This window comes from Ornithorhynchus anatinus, chromosome 4 (assembly GCF_004115215.2).
Source record: "Ornithorhynchus anatinus isolate Pmale09 chromosome 4, mOrnAna1.pri.v4, whole genome shotgun sequence".
NCBI classification, from domain to species: domain Eukaryota; kingdom Metazoa; phylum Chordata; class Mammalia; order Monotremata; family Ornithorhynchidae; genus Ornithorhynchus; species Ornithorhynchus anatinus.
In genome coordinates this window covers 12292648-12313833 of record NC_041731.1, presented here as the reverse complement: position 1 = coordinate 12313833, position 21186 = coordinate 12292648, and the positions used below count along the sequence as shown (strand labels likewise).

Here is a 21186-nt window from a genome sequence, read left to right as displayed (position 1 = left end):
GAAGTCAGGAGATCTGAGTTCTCATTCCTCCTCTGCCACGTGACTGCTGTGTGACCTTGGATAAGTCATTTAACTTATCAGGATCTCCATTCCCTCTTTTGAAAAGTGGGGATCGATTATCTGTCCTCCCTCCCAATTAGAGTGTGAGTCCTGTGTACCACAGGGGTTTGGCCGACCCAATTAGCTTGCATCTACCCCAGTGCTTAATACACTGCTTGCCGTATGGTAAACTTTAAACACTTAGCGCTACTGTTATTAATGCAAGGAAACAACAGGCATAATGAGCTCCAAAGTCTTCTCTGGGAGACAAATGTAGAAAATGTACAGCAGAAAAGTGTAGGTGATGGTGAAAAGGGCTTAACAGTCACAGTTCACTTGACTTGAGCACTATATACTATTAATCATAGTATTTATTGAGCACATCAATCAGTAGAATTTTTGAGCACTTGAGGTGAAGCACTGTACTAATCACTAGGGAGAGTACAATGCAAATAAGTGGGTAAATACAATCCCTGACTTTAATGGAGCTTAAAGTCTACAGGGCAAGACATTAAGTAAATTACAGGTAGGAGAAATGGCAGAATATATGGACAAGTACCTGAGTTCTGTGGGTCTGTGTTGATGGGATGAATATCAATTGTTTAACGGGTACAGAGGGGAGGGTGGGTAGGAGAAATGATCCATTAGTCTGGGAAGGACTTTCCCCTCTTCCTTCTGGGCTGCCCACTTCTATTTCCCAGGTTTCCCCAGATATTAACAGGTATTAGCCTTCACTGGGCGTAGAACACTCTACCTCACTTGGGAGAGTACAGTTAAGCATGACCCCTGCGCCTTCAAGGAGCTTACAATCTAACAGAAGTTAGCAATGAATGAGAGGGACCTCAGCCCAAATGTCATTACTTCTAATCATCTTTTCAGCTCAGACTCATGGAATCACAAAGAGTCGCTGAGCATGCCTGGACCTTTTTCATCCGTTTTGAACATTCCCCGAAAAAAAGAACTTAACCATTCAATTAGTGGTCTTTATGGAATGTTTTCTGTACTGAAGACAAGTCCAATAGAGTACATTCACATTATTTCTGAGGGAGGTAAGCACTTAGTACAGTGTTCTATACACAGAAAGTTCTCAATGAGTACCATTGATGATGAGGTACTTGAGTTTCATCTCTGGAAGAAATAGAAAATGAGTGATGATTGGAGTTTGCCCCCTAAAAAAAAAGGAAACCAACTTATAAAAAGAATGGAGAAATATATACACTGCCTATATATTTGAAAGAGCTTTTGTTCATATCGGACCAAAGTTATGTACACAAGCAGGAATGTAGTAAAATTTTCAGCAACAACATCATGCCAATCAAGTTGGCAAAATGGATGGAAAGTTACCTTCATCTAGTATGCAAAAATGACCTTGATTTATAGTTCATTCATCCTATGACACACTAAAACAATTTTAAATATTCCCTTATCATATGAATAAACTGATTTTTTTTCAAATGGACACATTATGACAACCTTGAAAGAAAGCATTTACTCTAATGGATTTTTTATTATGTCATTCAATACAATTTACTTTTTATATACTGTAATGTCCTTCATACCCATTGCCAAAAATACCTTGCAGAAAACCAAGCATGAAATAAAGAAACCAGAGGGGTGTTAAGGTTATGAATAAATAAAAAAAAATGGCCTTTGGAAAAAACAAAGGAAAGATTTAGGGCAGTTAAGAAATCCAGAATCCAGCCTCAACCTTCTCCATTAACTGTGGAGGTTGAAGAAGACTGAGATTAATGTAGTTGAGAATTTAATCTGAATACTGGATCATAGAGGAGAAATGAATGGAGTTCCATTGTTATGAGGATGGACTGGATTGGGAAAGATTCTAATTTGAGGGTGTTAATGAATGGTGACTGGTTATTCAGATTTTTCCCCAGGGATGTATGCCAGCTAAATCCTAGAAGTCTAGGTATCTGGAAGTTTGAACTAGGGATGTGAAGGAAAACTATATGCAATTACCCTTACTGTGTTAGATCCAGCCTGGAAATATATCTTTTTCTAACATATCTAACATATCTTGGACAGCCATCTGTTGCCTCTATTGGTCTTTTTTTTCCACTGATGTAGTTGATATTGAAGAGGGGAGAAGCTGGAACCAGGCTGATCAGTGACTTTGCCATAGAGAACTTTAGTCATGAGATTTTGAACCAGAATAGTGACTTTTTGGTTAGAGAAGAAGGGCTGGATTTGGGAAAGCTTGTGGGAAAACAACACGCAGGATTTAGTCAAATATGGAAGGTGAGAGTTAAAAGTCAGTGAAGGGTCAAAAATGACACCAAGCTTATGGTCTGCTGAGGCAGATAGGTTGTGTGTGGTAGAAAACCTTTTATAAGTATGACTGATTGATTGATAGTAGAAGTAGATAGAAGTTGTGAGAGTAGTAAAGATATTTATTGAGAGCCCACTGGGTGCAAAGATCTAAAGACATGGGAATACACAATAGAAGCATGAAAAATATTCTTCGCCTAGATTCAAATAGGGTAGACAGACACAGATGGGAAGGGTTGAGAATGTGGTACACTTAGAACAAAGAGATCAAGGTGAACAATAGCAGGAGAAGAGAGCTGATACAAATTGGTGGAGAGCCTTGAAACTTATGGTGCGGAGTTTATGTTTGATGATGGAAAGGGAAAGCCATTGGAGGAATTTGAGGAGAGGTAAGATTAGAAATAAGCCACCTTTCAAGAGGATGATCTTTGTAGCAAATGTAGATAGGGTTCCCTGAAGGAAGTGTGGCTTTATGGACAGCAATCCTATAGTGTGCCAGTAATAGAGAGATCAGTGGTGGTGTTCACTGGGATGGGGAAAGATAGGAGGAGAAGATAACTTAGGAAGTAAAATAAGGAGTTTGCTTTTTGACACATTTAGTTTAAGGCAAAGTTACCTTTCCAGAAACTAAATGTGTCAAAAAGCAAACTCCTTAATGTACTTTGCCTGATGCTGCAGCCAAGGAAACTAAAATGGCAAAACTTCACACCTTTTACCTCTGGTTGTGGCTAAAGCATATAAAACAACATAGTAAAGTGTGCCTATTGTGGAAAGTTCCATTACCCACATATTGCTCTGCCAGCTACAAAAAGACAAACAAAAACAGTTAGAAATGAGAGGTGGACTGAAGTAGATATATCCATAATGGTTTAGAATTTCACCGGTTAAATGAAACGTGATACAATTTGTAAATTTTTTAACTGCTAATTAGCAGCTCACATACCCAGTTCAGTGCTGACTAATCTTCTTCTAAGGTATTTGAGAGATAAAAATCTTCTTCCATAACGTTTGTTCAAATTTGTGTAAAAGTCATTCCACAGACACACACGCACACAAAAAAAATTCTCACAAACTCTAACATCTTATTGCTTAATATTCTGATAGACGTACAAGATAGAGAAAAAGAAGATAGAGAAGCAGAGTAGCCTATCTGAAAGAGTACAGGTTTTGGAGGCAGAGGACCTGGGTTCTAATCCAACTCTGCTACTTACTTGCTATGTGACCTTTGGAATGACACTTAACTTACCTGGCCTCAATTCCCTCTCCGGAAAACCTGTTCTCCCTCCTTAGACTGAGGCCCATGTGGGACCTGGCTATCTTGTAACTACCTCAGTGGTTAGCACAGTGTTTAGCACAAAGAAAATGCTTAAAAATATCACTATTATCATTATTATTTTTCTTATCATTAGCTCAATTCTCTGAGACGATACGAACCAAAAGTCTGATAAACACAATAGAACCAACACTGCCTCTGAATTAGGCTGTAAGCTCTTTGAGGGCAAGGATCATGTCCGCTAACTCCACTGCACTCCCCCAAACGTTTAATATAGTACACTGCATAGAGTAAGAGCTCATAAAATACTACAGACTGATGGTATCTCTGCCTAGACTGACCCAAAATCCAGATTTGGGGAGGGGGAGGATTGTCATGATTTTGAGGGTGCTGATCCTTTGCCCAGATCGCCTAAATGGGGAGCCATATGGGGGTAAGAGCAAATCCGAACCTGTAGCACGACTGGCAGTGACAAGAAGAGTGGCTACTGCAGCAGAAAGGAGGTGGAAATGCAGGAGGAGGAAGAGATTGATAGCTATTTTCGCCCTCTCTGCCTTCTGTTTCTTCATTCTCTTAAGGTACAATAGCAGGAGATGCCACCAAATCAATCAAAGGCATTTATCGAACGCTTACTGTGCAGAACACTGTACTAAGTGCTTGAGGGAGTTCTATACAACAGAGTTGGTAGATATGTTCCTTGACCTAAAGAGGGGGAGGCAGATATTGAAATAAATTCTGGATATGTACAAAAGTGCTGTGGGGCTGAAGATGGAGTGAATATCTAGTGTTAAATGGAACAGATCCAAGTACAAGAGTGATGCAGAGGAAAGAGGGAGTAAGAGAAATGAGGGCCTAGTTGGGGAACATCTCTTGGAGGAGATGTGAACTGAATAAGGCTTTGCAGATAAGGAGAATGGTGGTCTATCAGATATGAAGTGAGGGCAGTTCCAAGCCAGGAGCATGATGTGGGCAAGGGGTAGGTGGCAAGATAGACAATATCAAGATTCGGTGAGTAAGTTGGCATTGGAGGAGCAGGTGACTGAGTGCTTTAAATCCAATGGTAAGGTGTTTCTGCTTAATGCAGAGGTGGACAGGCTACCAGTGGAGGTTCTAAAGGAGTGGGGAAATGTGGTCTGAAGAGTTTAGTAGAAAAATGATTCAGAGAGAAGAGTGAAGTATGGACTGGAGTGGGGAAAGACAGAAAGCAGGAGGTCAATGAGGAGGCTGATGCAGTAGTCAAGCCGGCACAGGATAAGTGTTCGGGATGACCATAGACATGACAGTTTGGTCGGAAAGAAAAGGGTGAGTTTTAGTGATACTGTGTAGAACTGAAAGGGCTTGGTGACAGGCTGAATATGTGCAATGAATGAGAGAAACTTATCAAGGATAATGCCAAGATCATGGGCTTGTGAGACAAGGAGAATGGAGATGCTCCGTTGAGTGATGGGAAAGTCACGGGGAGAGCAGGGTTCAGTTGGGAAGAAGAGGAGTTCTGTTTTGGAAATGTTAATAGCTAGGGAATCACCCCACCATCACAGCAACGGCTGTAATTCCTTGGGTGGGCTGTGCTAGAATAGGATTTTCTGACCCAGTGGCAAATGTGTTTTCACCCATGCTAGAGAGCCCAGTGGAGGGCAAAAAAGTCAAAGCAGCAGCAAGGTCTACCTCCAAGACATGTCCCCACGTTACAATGGGCAGCAGCAGCAGCCATAACTGAAATAACCCAAGAACCAAGACCACCATCACTGCTTCTTCCAGGCTGCCCGGAGGCAAACCAAACCCAGGCTGAGTTCTTTCTGCCACAGCCACCCCCACTGCCACCTCCACCACAGAGAGACCTTGACTAAAGGCCTGACTGGCTCTGGGAAGAGCTCCCTCTTCCTGGCCACGTTTATACCAAAGCTGCCAAGCTGATTAAGATGGGCGTGCAATGCAGCACAAGTGTAAGCTCGTCGTCTGGACCGTGAGCTCGTTGTGGGCAGGAAATGTGTCCGTTTATCCTTATACTGTACTCTTCCAAGTGCTTAATACAGTGCTTTGCACACAGTAAATGCTCAATAAATTCGATTGAATGAATGAATGAGGGGGGCAGAAAGAGCAGCCAAGACAGGCTTAATGAATCCAGAGATGGAGGCAAGAGACTGCTTCTGCTTTTTCCTTTCTCTCTTCCACCATTTCCCTCTCTGCTTTTCCCTTATGTCCTTCCCCAAAGCCCCGTTTTACCCCAGGGCCCAATCCCTTCCCCTAATGATCCACTTTGCCTTCACATCTTCATCCTGAATCCCTCTACTCTCTGTCTTCCCCCATTCTTCGCTCTGAACCCGTCCTCCGAGAATCAACCGTTCTGTCAGTAAAGCAACCATTTTTTTCTGGTGAATTTTATTTGCTACACCCTAGCCAATGAATAATATCATCTGAATAACAGGAGGATTGAATTCACTGTTTCTGTATCTATCATTGAAATTTCCTCTGGCATTGTATTTCATTGTCCTAAATTAGCCTAGGAAACCAAAACCAATGCAAAAAACAAAAATCTGACTTGGCCAACTTCTAGTAAAATTGCCGCATTAAGTAGATCTAAAACCCTCCTGGTTTCTCTCCTTGCCGAGGTTCTCAGATTAGCCAATTTTCATTATATTTCATGTTTTGGAGTAAATCATTTGCCTGGAAGAACCAAAGGTGCAGCAATTTAACCAAAGCCTGGATAAGCAAATAACTTGTCCTATCTTTTGCTGTGAGTCATCTCCAAAACAACTAACTAGAAGTGAGTTAATGCTGATTGACCTTGATAAAGATTGTTCAAATGTTTTGGGTTCCTTGTTTTGCCTAATCAGTCTTGTATACCCTTCATTAACGCTCAGTATTGAGCTAGCTGAGTCTGGACCACACCTCACCCCAGGTAGTGGGTAGAAAAAAGCCTAAGGGGACTGAGAAATGTGTGGTTTCAGAGAAGCCAACTATATCAAAAACTTCATTATAGCTGCCACACATACGGAAGAAGAGAGAGAACCTTAAATCTGAGTTGCTCGGGAGACTTCACAGAGAAGGATTCCATAATTCCTCTTAAATCTATCAATCAATGGTATTTATTGAGTGCTTATTATGTACAGAGAGCACTGCACTAGGAGATAGGGAGAGAACAATACAATAGAGTAAGTAGGTAGACATGATCCCTGCTGACCAGGGGTTTACAGACTAGAAAGTGTCTGATGATTTTGATTCTGTCAACAAATTATTCGGCTATGTTATCTGGGATGAGAGAGAGAGAAGGTGGGGACACAAGGAGTTCTAAGGAGTGACTTAAAAGTCTGGAATCATTGGATGGGTCATAGGCCGGGGAGTCCAAAACAGAGAAGAAATAATGTTGCTGAGCTGACTTTTAATGGTCCGCACCCATAACCCATCCAGCATCGATCTGGGTCATTTTGTCCTGGGGATGAATTTGAAAAGACCACTGATGTGATAAATATTCTCATTTTTCAAAACGCATGGAATCTAGAGGGAAAACTATGACATGAACAAAGCAGGAACGATTGAGGACGTTGGCTGATCACCCTGCTAATAGCTTCTGACCCATAGAAGGGGGAAGTACCCATGGCCATTAAAATAAACAGCCCGTAGTCGAGTTGAGACAGGGAGATCTAAAATTGTCTGTGTGTTTCACTTGGCTCTGCTTTAGCATTCAAATTTAAACACAAATGGTGGCATAAACATGCTGTCTTTGAGAGCTACTCTTACCAGTGAAGCACTTAACATGCAAATTTATAACATAAATTTAGCCTACAAATGGCAGAGCACAAAGATTACTGTTACATCTCATTCTCCAGCCAGAAAGGCAGTGAAAAAGATAACTCGTTAGTGAAATAACTATAATTCAGGAGAAAACTGGCACAAAGTCCTATGAGCTTAGCAGAGTGGCTTTACTTCTTCAGGATATGGACCACTTTGCAAAGATTTATGTTTTCAATGGGTGACAGTTTTATCAAAGTAAAGGATGGGTAAGAAACAACTGGCAATATGGTAAATAGAGCTAGACATTACTAAGTATTCTCAACCCTTTCATGGTTCTAATCCAGCCCATAAATGTGAAACTCAGAGTACCCAGGAGAATTCATTGCATATTTCCAAGGAAGGTTTAGCCTTGGTTAGCCTTTCAAAATGTGTTGAATACATTTCACAGTGTATTGTATGAATCTGTTTTTTGGTACCTTGAAAATAGACATTATCCCTTTTTATATATATTCTGTGTTTATTCTAACCACAGTGAAATAAGTGAAAAGATTCATTCATCTGTTTCTTAATTGTAGAATTTCACAGTATCATCAGTGTTGGGCAGTGAATTTCATGTCCATCATTCAGCATTTTTAACTATGGCACTTGGAAGAACCTAATGAAGAATCCTGTGGAAGACAGAGAAAGCATCATGATTAAGTACTTTATTTATGGTGGCCTTCCTTGGAAGATGTCACAAGTATAGCGCTCAATACCTTGACAGCTCCTAGATCTTGGATTATGGTTTCTTACAGATTTCTGGAAAGAGATAAACCAGGGTGCTGATAGGAAGGGGAGACCTGTTAGATAAGATTGGACTTTAGGACTATGAAGACAGGGAAGAGAAGAAGATCAGAAATTTGGCCAATTCAAGAAAGAAGCAGCATAGCCTTTGGTAAGCAACATGGCCTAGTCGATAAACCTCGGGCCTGGGAGCCAGAGGACCTGGGTTCTAATCCCAGCCCTACCCCTTCCCCGCTGTGTGACCTTGGGCAAATCTCTTAACTTTTCTAGGGCTGTTACCTCATCTGTAAAATGGGGATTCAATACCTGTTCTCCCTCCTACTTGCCTAGGAGTCCCATGTGGGACTAGCACTGTGACCCTCCTTTTTATAGTATTTGTTACGCACTTATTATGTGTCAGGCACTATTCAAAGTACTGGGGAAGATTACAAGGTAATCAGGTTGGGCTCAGTTTCTGTCCCAAATAGGGCTCACAGTCTTACTCCCCATTTTGCAGATGAGGTAACTGAGGTACAGAGATGTTAAATGACTTGCCCAAGGTCACCCAGCAGATATGTAGTGGGGCCAGGATTTGAACCCAGATTCTCCTGACTCCCAGGCCCGTGCCTTATCCACTATGCCATGTCTTGTGTGCATTTTATATATACATATACAAATATTTTCTGGGCAATAGGAGTTTTCTGCTTTCTCCAGATTTTTGTTTTATGCCGTGATAATTTCACAAGTTTTATTTTAAAGTGACCTTCATTCATTTTGAAACAGAATACAGTGTTTTAGGCTTTTCTATGTATAGTGCCGAGGTGATGAATAAGAAGTGAATTTTGTAATGACAGTTTGCTGGAAGCAACACCCCATCAATTTAAAACGTGAGATTTAGATAATGTCTGGTGAGGAATTGGTTCTAGGATTGTTGCAGACTTCCATTTGAGAAAAACGAACAAATTACCAGAGTTATTAGCCAAAAAAAGAAATGGGAAGATGAAGAAATATCTGAATTTTTCCTTTAGCTACTTTCAGTGCTGTGATAGTTCTTTGATGCTGAGTGCTTATCAGACCTGTGAATTCCTTCATGCTCTTCTTGATGCATTTTTCCCTATTCACACATGAAAGCAAGGATAAATGTTCCAAACAAAGCTCTGTTATAAGCTATCATGCTTGACTGGACCCACATATCCTACTGGATAACACTTTACAGTATTGCAAACATCAACAGAAAATCATAATACCTGTGGTATTTGTTAGGCGATTACTACCTGGCAAGCCCTGGACTAAGCATGGGGATAGATGCACAATAATCAGGTCAGACTTTGTCCCCGTCCTCCTTCAGACTCGCAGTACAAGTAAAAGAGAGAACAAGCACTGAATTAAGATTTTACAGATAAAGAAACTAAAGCACAGAGAAGTTAGGGAACTTGACAAGGCCACACAGCAGGCTAAAGTGGCAGAACCAGGGTTAGCCATTATTTTTTTTAATAGTATTTGTTCAGTGCTTTCTATGTGCCAGGCACTGTACTAAGCACTGGGGTAGATGCAAGGTAATCAAGTTGGATACAGTCCATGGCCCATTTGGGGCTCATAGTCTTAATCCCAATTTTACAAATGAGGTAACTGAGGCCCAGAGAAGTTAAGTGACTTGTGAAGGTCACACAAGAGATAAGTGGCAGAGCCGGGATTAGAACACAGGTCCACTGACTCACAGGCCCATTCCCCTTCCACCATGCCATGTTGCTTCTCACATGGCCAGTTTGTTCGCTAAACTACCTTCACATCTCATCGAAAACATTCAGCCAACTACTACATAAGGGAGACCAACCCACTTGTAGATTTGCTTCTTGTGAGCAAGGATTGTGTCTCACAGTTCTGTTGTACCTTCCTAAGTGCTTTGCATCAATTCATCAAGCCATGGCATTTACTGAGTATTTACTGTATGCAGAGCGCTATACTAAGCACATAGGAGACTACAATACAACAGAGTTGGTTGTAATATTCCCTGCCCACAATGATCTTAGAGTCTGGAGGATGAGCTTACATCTGGAGTTCATACAATACACTGCAATCAATTAGTGCTCAATGAATGCCATTACTCTCATTGCACTCTGAAATATTATTTGTCCAATGACAGGCATGACGCTAACGTCCTTCTCCTGGTTTTTGTCTTTTCCTTTCCCTAAATCATTTTGCCAATTATTTCTCTCAGCCTTCCTTTGATCTATGTGAATGAACTTCAAAGAAAATAGCTTTTACTCAAGTAAGTTTTGGCATTATTCTTGCTTAAATGTGGAAATGAGGAACACTTCATGGAGTTAGCCGTATGTGGGGTCTGTTAGCGCATTTCATTACACAAAGTATTTTCAAGATATTTGTGCTACCCAAATTTTTGTATCTGATGTATACGTGTGTCTGTTCCAGGCCTTCAAATTAACAGAAATGTACTTCACACCTGAAGCCTGAAAGTAAGTAAGTAGGGCCTAAAGGATTAAGCAGAAAGCTTAAAAGAAAATCACTTTCACTATGCTTCTTTTTCCTTTCATCTACCTGGTAGATTATTTTTTTTTAAGTAGTTGTTAAGTGTTTATTATAGGCTAGCCAATATACTAAGTCCCGGGGTAGATACAGCGTGGCTCAGTGGAAAGAGCCCGGGCTTTGGAGGCAGAGGTCATGGGTTCGAATCCCAGCTCTGCCACTTGTCAGGCTGTGTGACTGTGGGCAAGTCACTTAACTTCTCCGTGCCTCAGTTCCCTCATCTGTAAAATGGGGATAAAGACTGTGAGCCCCACGTGGGACAACCTGATTCCCCTATGTCTACCCCTGAGCTTAGAACAGTGCTCTGCACATAGTAAGCACTTAACAAATACCAACATTATTATTATTATTAGATACGAGCTAATCAGATTGGACATAGTCAACGTTCCACGTAGGCTCACAGTCTTAATCCCCATTCTACAGATGAGGTAACGGAGGTACAAATAAGTTAAGTGACTTGCTCAAGGTTTCAAAGCAGACAAGTGGTGGAGATGGGATTGGAACCCAGGTCCTCTGACTCTGAGGCCTGTGATCTTTCCACTCGACCACACTGCTTCAGTGGAAACTCCTATTTTTTGGAGAAGTATGGATACATGCCTTGCAAGCTGTAATCTCCTTGAAGGCAAGGATGATGTTTAACAACTCTATTGTACTGTCCTCTCCTAAGTGCTTGCTTAGTACAGAGCTCTGCACACAGTCAGCAGTTAATATATTCCAGTGATTGATTTGCTCTGTACAGAAATGGAATTGGAGGAGCAGTAAGGCCAACTTTAGAAGACATGGCCATTGCAAAGTACCTGAGATAGAAAACGCATTGTTGGTTTTAGAATGAAGGCAACTTGCTTTTGCCACCTTTTCTATTAATTGTAGTAACTATGGACATGTGACAGATTTCCATCCAGTTATTAATTTGTTAAGCTTTTCTTCAGTGATAATAATATCCATCAATCAACCAATGGTATTGATTGGCTGTTCACTATATGCAGGGCACTGTATTCAGCTCCTGGGAGAGTATAATAACTGTGTGACTGTGGGCAAGTCACTTAACTTCTCTGTGCCTCAGTTACCTCATCTGTAAAATGGGGATTAAGACTGTGAGCCCCATGTGGGACAACCTGATTCCCCTATGTCTACCCCAGCGCTTAGAACAGTGCTCTGCATATAGTAAGCGCTTAACAAATACCATTCTTAAAATAATACAGGAAAATTCCCTGCCTATAAGAAGCTTAGTGTCTAGATGGGAAGACAGACATTAAAAGAAATTAAAAATATGTACATAAGTGCTGGGTGTGGGGGAGATTGTATATGTACATAAGTGCTGGGTGTGGGGGAGATTGTGGAATGCATATCAGGTTCTTAAAAGTTAGAGAAGGGAAAGGGATTAGGGGAACTGAGAGCTTAGTTGAGGCAAGACTCTTGGAAGAGATGTGATTTTATTTGGCTTTGAAAGTGGCGAGAGTGGTGATCTGTCATATATGAAGCGGTTGGAAGTTCCAGGCCAAAGGGAGGACACTGAGCAAGGTATGTCTGTTATATTGTTACTCTGTACTCTCCCAAGCGCTTATTACAGTGCTCCGCAAATGGAAAGGGCTCAAAAAATACGATAGACTGCCATGGGGAAGGGCAGGTGTCAAGACAGTTCAGAGGAAGGTACAGTGAGCGGGAGATATTTCTTAAGCACTTAGATATAAGATAATCAGGCAGGACATAGTCCCAGGCCCCAAAAAGCCCTACAAACAACAAGGGAGAACAAGGTACTTCATCTTCATTTTAAAGGGAAATCACAGAAACTAAGGCACAGAAAAGTTAAGTGACTTGCCCAAAGACATACGTCAAGGGATAGTGCTGGGATTAAAAACTCAGGTCTCCTGACTCTCAGGTCCATGTCTTTCCACTAGGGCACTGTGGCAGATCGCCCTATTATTTCTTCCTTCGCTATTATTTCCTTTGCCATTCTTTAGACAGAGAACTTCTTCTCATACATCATGTGATGCTTTTCCTTCTCCTCAGTCCAATTCCCCAGACCTTCTTCAGAACAACCTCCTATCTAAAAGGGAAGCACCAGTTCCCCGATCTGCTGTGATCCTTCCTATTTAATCCCATTCGTGCGTTTATGTTCTGCTGAATTTTCTTTTCCTGGGTATCTGCAAGTCACAGTTCATCTCACTGCAGTGGGCTGGCACTTCAGGAGAAGATAAAATGATGTGCCCTACCTGAATTGTACGCCCCACTGAGTGCATCGTATTTGGATTTCTGAGATCTGAAAAGCAGTGTTCCTGACTTGGGTCTAGAAAATTAACCTATTATTCTGAGCTCCATGAAAAGTAAGGCACATCCCTCAAGTCATTCATCCATGGTGAAACTAAAGTACTTCATATTAAATCTTTCAGGTTTTACAGTGATATTAGATGAATACAAGTGGTACCCGATATTATGTACATTATGGAGCAGAGAACTGTCATCAATCAACTGCATTTATTGAGCGCTATTTGCAGAGCAATGTACTAAGTAATAATGTTGGTATTTGTTGGTATTTGTTAAGCGCTTACTATGTGCAGAGCACTGTTCTAAGCGCTGGGGTAGATACAGGGTAATCAGGTTGTCCCACGTGGGGCTCACAGTTAATCCCCATTTTACAGATGAGGTAACTGAGGCACAGAGAAGTTAAGTGACATGCCCACAGTCACACAGTTGAGAAGTGGCAGAGCTGGGATTCGAACTCATGACCTCTGACTCCCAAGCCCAGACTCTTTCCACTGAGCCACACTGCTTCTCTTGGGAGAGTACAGTACAACAGAATTAGGAGACACATTCCCTGCCCATAATGAGTTTACAGTCTAGAGGGTGAGAACAGCTTAGTAACGAAATCAGTTTGTAAGCAGCGTGGCTCAGTGGAAAGAGCACGGGCTTTGGAGTCAGAGGTCATGGGTTCGAATCCTGGCTCGGCCACTTGTCAGCTGTGTGACTTTGGGCAAGTCACTTAACTTCTCGGTGCCTCAGTTACCTCATCTGTAAAATGGGGATGAAGACTGTGAGCCCCACGTGGGACAACCTGATTCCCCTGTGTCTACCCCAGCGCTTAGAACAGTGCTCAGCACATAGTAAGCGCTTAACAAATACCAACATTATTAAACAAACCTTTATAATGACTGCTGATTATGCTAAGGTATTTTCCTCAAAATGCCCAACATAAAATAAATTGGCTGAAGCACAAAATAAATGTAGCTGTAATTGTCATCTGTTGTAATTTAAAACACATTAAGTCCAGGAATGACCATTAAGAAGCCCTTTACAAGGACCGTCCCATGTGTTTGTTCCCATTCCTTGTGCGGGCTGTATACGTCAATCACTCAGTCAATCAGTGATATTTATTGAGTGCTTACTATGTGAAGAACACTGAACTATATGCTTTGGGGAGCACAATTCAACAGGGTCAGCAGAGAGGGTTCTCTGTACCTATCTCCTGCTTCTCACCTCCTCTCTAATAACTCTCTTTGATCTACTGAAATCCAGTTTTGCAATTCTGCCCTGAGACCACAAACACCTAGATCTTCAGTGACTTCTAATCAAATCTCATGGGCTCTAACCTGTATTAATCCTCCATGATTCCTCCTCTGTCTTTGCCATTGGTGAGCCGTGTTTCTACTCTTAGAAACACTTTGTTACCAACACTCACCTCCCAAATCCTCAATCCCCTTCATTGATTCCTCTTCCATCTCCCACCTCTCTCTCTGTGGTTGTCTCCACAGACAATATCAGGGGTTGCAAACATCAAGTGTGGTAATGCAACAAGGGACAACCTTTTTGTGTGCACAGTGTGGCTAGGATTCTGGATCCCACACTTGCCTTTGGTCACACACACATACACACACTCACACACAGTCATTGGTGGATTTTACCATCAGTGTTGTTTTCTTTTAAAAACAGCATGGCCTAGTGGCAAGAGCATGGGCCGGGGAATCAGAGGACCTGGGTTCCAATCTCGTCCCCCTCCCACACTTGTCTACTGTGTGATCTTGAGAAAGTCACTTCACTTCAGTTCCCTCATCTGTAACACAGAGGTTAAGACTGTGAGCCCCATGTGCGATGGGGACTGTGTCCGACTTGATTATCTTTCATGTACTCCAGCACTTAGTATAGTGCGTAGCACCTAGTAAGCACTTAACAAAAACCATTAAAAAAAATGAAGCACAACCATAAAAAGAAGAACAGAACAGTCATTTCTTCTGGCTTTCAGGACATATTCATATGTATGTTTCATTAGCACAACCTTTCTCAATTTCCTTCTAAATGCATCCCTCCTACAAACTTTCCTATCATAGATGATAAATTGCCCTCCATTATATATTCTTTATTCACCTGTTCCATATTCTTACTGTCATAAATTGCCCCCATGTCTACACTCTTCTACTGAGAAGGAGCGTGGCCTAGTGGATAGAGTACGGGCCTGGGAGTTAGAAGGTCATGGATTCTAATCCCAGTTCTGCCACTCGTCTGTTGCGTGACCTGGGGCAAGTCACTTCATTTCTCTGGGCCTCAGTTACCTCATCTGTACAATGGGGATTGAGACTGTGAGTCCGATATGGGACAGGGACTGTGTCCAATCCGATTTGCTTGTATTCCCTACAATGCCCCCAGTGCTTAGTACAGTGCCTGCACATAATAAACACTTAACAGATATCACAATTATTATCATTATTATTATTACTGAATGTATACAATTTCCATATGCCTGGATTATAATCTCTGCAAGGGTGGGAAACATGTTTTTCACTTTCTTTTTTGCTGTCCTAAGTATCTAGTGCAGTGCCCCGAACCCAATTAGTGCTCAATAAATACTACTGAATTAATACACCAAATTAAATCACTGAGCAACTCCCAGAGCACTTGATCTCTGTGACCAACCACAGTGCAGTTTTTAACACAACACAAGGTGTCACAGGGCAAACTGTGTAAATCCAATCCATGGCTTTCAGCTCATCCCATCCTTAATAGGCAGATGAAATGCCCGAGCAAAGACAATCATTCTTCAAGATCAAACACCAAACACACTCTCTGGCTTTTTTGATAGCTCATTCCATTCCTCCACAGAGAAGTTAGATTCATTATAAAATCACCACAATAACTTTTCAACATCGAACTTTATTCCTCTAGAATAGATTTCGGTTGTTGAGCTTTTGTAACTGACAAGAAACGGTCTGCATCTCTAAGAGGTATTTAACAGCTTTGCTAAAAGTGTTCGGGGCTACATGATATTCGTTCGCTATGCAAAGGGAATATACTAGATTCTCTTTTAAGATGGTGGTCACATTACTCCTTAATCAGTCAGTTCTCCCACCAGCAGAGTGTCAGATATATAAACACATCCTGGAATATGTTTTCATTAAAGATTATGTGAAAGGATAACTGGAGTTTTCTCCAATAGAAGTTACAGATTTAAGTAATAATATAGTTTTTTATTTCACTGGACCCTTAATTGGCTGTAGAGAAGACTACCTGGCCTAAGAGGTTGCCTCTCTGATACCCTTAGCAGGCTTCAGTTACAAGTTCACGCCAAGTTTTGTTCATTCAATCTCTCCTTGAATGTTACTTGAAACTGCTTTGAACTCCTGAAAAAAGTTCAAATTTGGAATTCATTATTTTCAAAAATGATTGCTTCTCCCTAATTGGAATTCTGCTACTATATCCATTCTGTTTCCATAAAACAAAACAATTTCAATTGTGAGTTCTAAGCAAAGAAGAACACAGTCACATATATCTTCATAGACAGTAAAGCTCCTGTCTTAACTTGCTTTGGGCAGGGAATGTGCTTACTAACTGCTGCATTATAGTCTCCCAAGTGCTTAGTACAGTGCTCTGCACACAATACATGCACAGTAAATATCACTGATTGCTTGTTGGGGTGTGTGAAGGTGTGTGTGTATTTATGAATACTGCAGGGTTGTATTATCCTCCTGCTCCTACAAGTCAAGGGAAGATATCTTAAAATATTTCATCCCCACTTTTGTGGTCCTTTCATTAGTACCACAACATTTGTTACAATGTATTGCTCAAATAACCCTATTCTTCTGTTTTGTACTTTGCTGCCAACCAGTGATTGTAAATTGTTTGATGGCTGAAGGGAAGAATAAAACAGCTAATTGCTGTGTGATAATGAAAGCTGTTGAGATGATTGTTATTACAAACCTTATTTAAACTGTTTCATTGGAGATGTTATAGCCACATTGTTGATTTGCTGCTGGCTGGACCCAGTAATAAGCCTTCAAAAGAGAATATAGTATCATTTTACACATACCAAAAAGACAAAGACATCCCAGTGTCCAAAGACCTCAACTCTAATCCTTACTGTAAGCACTGAACTCAACATTAGGTTTAGCCCCAGCCCTAATCCTTACCCTGATTTCAGCCTTAACTTTAGCCCTAATGAATGTTTTGTTTTGTTTTTTAACAATTTCATTGATCAAGTTCAGCTTTGAAAACAGTAACATCTGCAATGTGCCAATGATTGGACTTCCAGCACTTAGTTTTAGGTTACAAATGAGTTTTCTGCTTATGGGAAAGCAATATTTGAAAAAGAAGTGAAATTGAAGGTAAAATGAGTCCTTACTAAAATCTCTTCACTACTTTCCGTGGCACTGCAAGTATTCATTTATGTATGATGGCAACAGCCATTTTGGGTTGGAATTTCTATACGTCTGCCCGAAAGAACTAGAAACTCTTAAAAGCCTTGAATGTGACGCTGCTAAAATCAAGACAAAGTTACCCAATTACAAAATGAAGAAGTAGATATGTGTTTAGCTTAACATCATTGCCTCAGTTTGTTTCAGTGAAACCCCCTTGATACTTGTACACTACCCTAAAATAAGAGTGGAGGCATTCCAAGATTTAACTGAAAATTTTAAAACTGTTCATGCTACAGTGATTGTAATTTAATCTTCTAAAACGTCATGTAGTATGCATTCAACTTGATGGATCTGAAGCTACTGGCTGTTCACCAAAGCAATTATGGAGTGAATATAGGGTGAGAAAGGCATGGTTAGGTAACAATGAACAGTTACTCTCTTTTTATCTTCAAAAATCTTCATTCAAATCTAACCAGTGAATTACTTCAAGAAAATGAGATAATTCTGTGTCTTGCCCAATACACATTCTATTCTTTTCCCTCCCAAGCTGAATGGATCCATTTATTTAAAAAGAAAGAGTTGTATGTCATGAAGCAAGGCAGTGAGTTGAACAAAACTACACTGATACTAAGATGTTCATTTTCTTTTCCCAAATCCATAATTAATCAGTAATGAAACATTCAGTGCTTTATGCAGAGGGGTTTATTTTGTATTAGAGATTTTCAGACAATTTGAAACAAAAATGTTATTCAAAAAATCTGCCCAAGATTTTCTCCACATGTTTGCACAGATATAAAGCTAGCCAAGGGGGGCAATAAGTGTAAAAATATCATATCAATCCTCATCAAGCATATCACCAACTAGGCAGTGAGGTTGAGGGGTCTTTCTGCATATGTCCAAGTACTCAAACTGTATGTGTGGGGAATCCTGGAAGGAGCAGAAGAAGGGGAGGGGCAGGCAGTATCACAAGGTCTAATCGGGACCCTAATATCAACAGCAGATGCAAATAATTATCAGGATAAATTTAAAAAATTGAGCAAAGAACAAGCAATCACTTCCACTGATCTGCAGTAACTACACCCAACACTATTTTTTGCTTTCATGCATATCTGACACTGAAGATAACCTCATTTCAGCAGCTGAATGTACTTGTATCATTAAGGAAAATAAAAACAAATGGATAATCTATTCGCCAATACATACCCATTTTGATCAATCAGAATACATATTTAGAATATTCCTCCTTCACGAGATTTAAAGAATAAGTTCCTGAACATTTTCACTTTGAAGAGGACTAAAAATGGAATGCCTAAATTGAAAATGAAAATTAAATGGAGAATCAATCAACAGTATTTACTGAGTGCTTACTGTGTGCTGAGCGAGCACTATACTAAGTGCTTGGGAAAGTACAATACCACAGAGTTGGTAGAAACATTCCCTGCCCACAATGAGTTGACAGTTTCCAGGAAAAACAGATGGTAAAATGGATTAGGGGTTGGAGAAATAGTAGAATATAAGAATATTTATAAAAGTATTGTGCAACTGGAGTGAGTATCAAAGTGCTTAAGGAGTTTGCAGCCAAATTCATAGCCAGTGAAGAAGGGAGAACAGAGAGGGGAAAATAAAGGCCTTAGTTTGGTAAGGCCTCTTTGAGGAGGAGTGATTTTAGAAGGGTTTTGAAGGTGGGGAGAGGATATAAAGGAGGGACAAGGAATGGGGAAGCAAAGTGGAAGAGAGATATTAGAGATATCTTCCCAATAAACTAATTGTCCCCTAGGATCAAAGATTACGATTACTGTATCTGTTAAGTGCTTACTACCTGCCAGGTAAAGTACCAAGTTCTGGGGTGGATACAAGCTAATTGAGTTGACATAGCCCCTGTTCCATGAGGCCCAGAGAAGTGAAGTGATTGGCCCGAGGTTACACAGCAGAGAAGTGGTGGAAGCGATATTAGAACCTGAATCCTAGACCCATGCTCTATCCACTACACCAAGTGGACTCTCAATTATATACATGAAGAGGTAAGGATGAGCCTTTACCTATTGGAAGTAGAGCTGATAGATCAGATGGCTACATGTATATATATTCATAAAATTAATTGAATTTTTACCTGTATATAATGTTACATTATGGCACATTTAGAGAAGTAATTTCTGCACATGAGGTTATTAGTTAGTTTATGGAATGATTTTATGCAAATGAACCATTGCTTTCCTTTTAACCTCCCCACCACTGTTAAGAAACAGAACAAAAAGCATTAGGAAACCATGGCAACTGCCATCCCATTCAAGAAAAATTGGAATAAAATTTATTCTGCTAATCCCATTCTTAATTAAATGGAAACTAGGCTGAAGCAATAAAATAGTGATGAAAATGAGCTGTCAATTTCAGGCAATTACTGCTCCGTGATAAACAAATGAAACAAAGTATACAACAATCTGTTCTGCAGGAGACACAATAGAGGAAAGAAAAAAATGTTGTTCTTGAAACATAAAAGAAGACTGAGGGAAAAATTGGTTCCATACATTGAAATATTAGTTAACTGTCTTAATTAAACTTTCAACAATGGAAAAAATACATAATAGGGTTTTGAATAACAGGAAAAATTTCAGTAATGATTTTCTCATTCTACCTCCCCCTGCCTCTGGCGGCCCTGCTCCAAGCAAGAAAACCCACTGCAGATTTTTCACAGGTCTGCAAGAAAGCTGAAGAAATGAACATCTTCTGTTATCCCTCCCATTTGTTTGCAGATTATTATCGGACACAAAAAGGTACTGAAACTCTGCCAGGCTTGAGAAAAACATCTCTCTCCTTTCCACACCCCAAGACCCTAGCTGCTTCCAAACTGGTCCTCCCTGACAGGACTAGTAATAATAATAATGATGACATTTGTTAAGCGCTCAGTACGTGCAAAGCACTGTTCTAACCGCAGGGGAGGATACAAGGTGATCAGGTTGTCCCACGTGGGGCTCACAGTCTTAATCCTCATTTTACAGATGAGGTAACTGAGGCACAGAGAAGTTAAGTGACTTGCCCAACATCACACAGCTGACAAGCGACAGATCCGGGATTTGAACCCATGACCTCTGACTCTCCAGCCCGTGCTCTTTCCACTGAGCCACGCTGCTTCCCCAGTAGACAGTCAGTAGTCAGTAGTAGTCAGGAGGTCTGTAAAATGAAGTGCCTTGTGCCATGAGAAGCAAGATACAGTGGGTCCTGTGTGTCTACCATACCCACCCCTCATGTTCAAAGCCATAGAGGATGAGGTCACTGACATGGGGGATTGAGATTTTCCCACCAAATCGGATCCTGTCTGAAGTCAGATCAGGTCAGAGGTGGGGGAAATAAGATCAGTAGGTTTACTAATGTTTTGACTGGAAGACTCCAAACAATAACCTTTTCCCAGAAGTCTTTCATTTGGCATAGGAACTATAGTTTAGCGAGCTGAAAACCTACGTAAACCAAGAACTTTCAACTGCTTCTATACTGCTTACCAAAATCGACATGATGCTTTCTACATTTTATACGGTGAGATATTTTTTACATTAGCCAAGTGCTTTCAGTTGATTGTGGCAATAGAGTAAACTGCCAATTTTCTGGGATATTAGGAGACATTCATTTCAATCTTAACAGACTGTATGTGTCATTTTACTAGAGACAGCCCTAAAACATACTTGGATTTGAACTTGATTAACTAAATCATCTTGGTCAGATGTTTATTTATTTTTTAAACGGTATTTGTTAACTACTTACTATGTACCAGACACTGAACTAATCACCAGGGTAGAACTGAGTTAATCAGGTTGGACACCAGTCCCTGTCCCACGTGGGGCTCACATTCTTAATCACCATTTTACAGATGAGGTAACTGAGGCTCGAGGTCAGGCAGCACACAAGTGTTGGAGCTGGGATTAGAACCCAGGTATTTTT

At 40.7% G+C, this 21186-nt stretch overlaps 1 protein-coding gene across 1 annotated transcript in view; it reads right to left on the bottom strand.

Annotated features, from left to right (window-relative positions):
- The window catches only part of CNTNAP2 (contactin associated protein 2), a 1271576-nt gene that overhangs the window by 1043186 nt on the left and 207204 nt on the right, over positions 1-21186 (bottom strand). The gene's annotated exons all lie outside the window — the stretch shown is intronic.